Below are 3451 nucleotides of genomic sequence, written 5' to 3' on the forward strand. Positions count from 1 at the left end.
TGCCTTGTAATGAGTCCTTCTCGCCACTAGAGAGCGCTAACTTCACTTCATTTTGTAAGTAAATACAAAACCAGTGAGAGCAGTTTTTGCCTTGTAATGAGTCTTTCTCGACACTAGAGCACGCTAACTTCACTTCATTTTGTAAGTAAATACACACAACACCAGTGAGAGCAGCTTTTGCCTTGTAATGAGTCCTTCTCGCCACTAAGGAGCGCTAACGTCACTTCATTTTGTAAGTAAATACACACAACACCAGTGAGAGCAGTTTTTGCCTCGTAATGTGTCCTTCTCGGCATTATAGAGCGCTAACTTCACTTCATTTTTTAAGTAAATACAACATCAGTGAGAGCAGTTTTTGCCTTGTAATGAGTCCTTCTCGCCACTAGAGAGCGCTAACTTCACTTCATTTTGTAAGTATACACACACAACATCAGTGAGAGTAGTTTCTGCCTCGTCATGAGTCCTTCTCGCCACTGGAGAGCGCTAACTTCACTTCATTTTGTAAGTAAATACAACACAGGCGAGAGCAGTTTTTGCCCTGTAATGAGTCCTTCTCGCCACTAGAGAGCGCTAACTTCACTTCATTTCGGAAGTAAACACACACAATATCAGTGAGAGCAGTTTTTGCCTTGTAATGAGTCTTTCTCGCTACTACAGGAAGCAGACGTCCGCCCACCCGTCCACATTCTAGAGAGACAATTAATTTAAAATCTAAGTTCCCTTCCAAAACAAACCACTTTACACCATGACAACAACTAATAACACTTTTTATTCTTTACTATATATATATATATATATATATATATATATATATATATATATATATATATATATATATATATGTGTGTATATGTGTATATATATATATGTATGTATATGTTAAAAAATGCCCTCTAATGAGTTCATCTTGCCCCAAGAAGAGCCAAAAGCAAAGCGCCAGTTTGTAATTCGTCCTTGTCGACACTAGAGGCCGCTACATTCACCTTACTGACGTGAGAGTATTTTCTCGCCAAGAAGGGGCTAGTTTTTTCCCTGTAATGACCCTTTCTCACCACTGTAGGGCGTAATTTCAGTTAATTACGATGTTGTTGCCTCACAAGCTTGTAAATACACAGGACTTGACGGAAACTGTCCTTTATGGCGATAGATGGCAAACACGCGAGTTTTGGATGATTATTTTAATTATATTTTGGATGAGGAAAAGCGGCAGAAAATGAATGAATGAATGTACATATAATGTACATATTCATAATATTTAATGTATGCTTTCATAATAACACGGCCATAGACTAAAACCAACTCTTAACAGAGCACTATTAGATCATTTCTTCCCTTGACAATTATTGACATACATAACAAGACCTTTGAACTTTCTTGACTTACAAAAACATTTCATTTTAATGGTGTATATATAATGTTTATGTTGAAATTGTGTACAGTATGTTCCAAATGTGATGTTTAAGTGTTGTCTGCCTCTGCACAACATACTGGAAAAATGTCAGCCAATACCCTCAAACGTGTGACATTGTGAACAAGCTTCTTGTACAATGAAGTTGTTTTAAGGGCCTCCAGTAATGATAAAATCCAATACTGACAGGCAGTCTTACTGCATATTTGCTTCGTCTGTCTGCGGAGTTTTGCTTTGTTACACAAAACCGGTTGTTACCAGGCAGCTGGTTTGTACATGCGGGTATACGGAACAATAGAAGGCATACACAAAAGACAAAAGCAAAAGGGAAAAAAAAAAGAAACGTAAGAAAATTGATTGCGTAATACGGTACAGTACAGTATTCCGTTTCATTGACGTTTAAGACAAAAACTAACTGAAGTACAGGAAAACAAACAACACTGAAATCATGGTACTTAAAACCTCAATACAACACACTCACAACACAAATGATAAATTGCATAACATGTAACATATACTGTATTGTATACATAAAAATATGTTCCTTTGTTCCATCTCATCCAGACTTTCTAGTACTACTTGTAATAAGTAGTGTCTCCAGAAATTCACAAGCTGTTTTTGTTTGATTGTTGTGGCCTAAAATCTCACAGCTTTTTTTTTTGTTGCCAAGTTTCATACTGAAAATTGCTTGATGAAATTATTACAAGTTAAAATAGCTTTGATTTCTTATTGACAGTTACTATGGTACCAATTATGTCAGTGTATGGTCATGACAAAAAAAAAAATATATATATATATAAAAACTTAAACTATATTAGGAAAGCAGGAAGTGAACAAATGTAAATAAAAAATAGTTATAATTTAATTTAAATATATAATTAAAAAAACGTAAACTATATTAGGAAAGCAGTAAGTGAACAAATGTAAATAAAAAAATTGTTATAATTTAGTTTAAATATATAATTAAAAAAACTTAAACTATATTAGGAAAGCAGGAAGTGAACAAATGTAACAGTTACATTAGTTACAAAGTACCAGATGGAGGGGTAGGATTTAATAAGCTTTGCTTCTTCCTACTCCTTTTGGACATGTGGAACTGTGAACTGATTATGTGATGCATTCAATTGTAATCTGATGCATGTTCAAATGAAATAAAAACATTACCATTATTTTAAAATTTGTATTGGTTTTGAACTTTTGAACTAAGGGTTTACTCACTGATCACTGACCCACACACTTTTCTGACCCATAAATGTAGCTAGAGTGTTGTATTCTCGTGTTAAACCATGCCCAAATTTCACATAATGAGGTTTGCGTATTTGTAAGTGAGCACTGAAAGAAAGTTTGGGATGGCTTAAAACGCTCGGTTTAAAAGGGCGTCGCAAAACTGTTCTTTTGTGATGTCACAGAGTAGCAGGCTTCCTTGGCAAATTTTATCTATATAACACAAAATGACATGAACACAAACTGTCCACAGGATGTCTTATGTGTCATTTTTGGTTCTTGCCATCTGTGTTGGGAATTTCCAGATTATGTGGTTGTGGGCGGGGCAAGGTAGCTATCAGCATATATCTCGGACTAGAAAGATATCAGAGGTTTCCATCATGTTGTCTTTTGATTGTGATGTTTTGAAATGTTACGCAACACTTTCTCATGATCTCTGCTGTCAAATATGAAATATTTATTTTTTGGTACTTACCTAATTTAATGTTCCCCTTGACATGGCCCCCCTGGCAAGGTACAAAATCATTTTCAAGTTCATCAGGTGTCTCAGACTTGTCGTGCATCATCGGAATTGACTGTAAATCATATCTGTCAAAACCATCAAAATGCAGTTTCTCAACTGTAAAATATTTCAAACATTCGCAGGTCTAAGAACATGTTTGTGTTTGGGAAGCTCAGAATAAAAAAAAAACAAACTGACATACAACCATGAATATTGAGTGATGAATCCATGAGAATTAGAGCTTAGAAATCATAGTTTTCCTGAATAATAAAAGCCAATCATAAGCGGTTGATCTTTTATTTGTGAAGCGTTGGCCG

The sequence above is a fragment of the Doryrhamphus excisus genome, chromosome 22 (genome assembly GCF_030265055.1).
Source record: "Doryrhamphus excisus isolate RoL2022-K1 chromosome 22, RoL_Dexc_1.0, whole genome shotgun sequence".
In the NCBI taxonomy this organism is placed as follows: Eukaryota; Metazoa; Chordata; class Actinopteri; order Syngnathiformes; family Syngnathidae; genus Doryrhamphus; species Doryrhamphus excisus.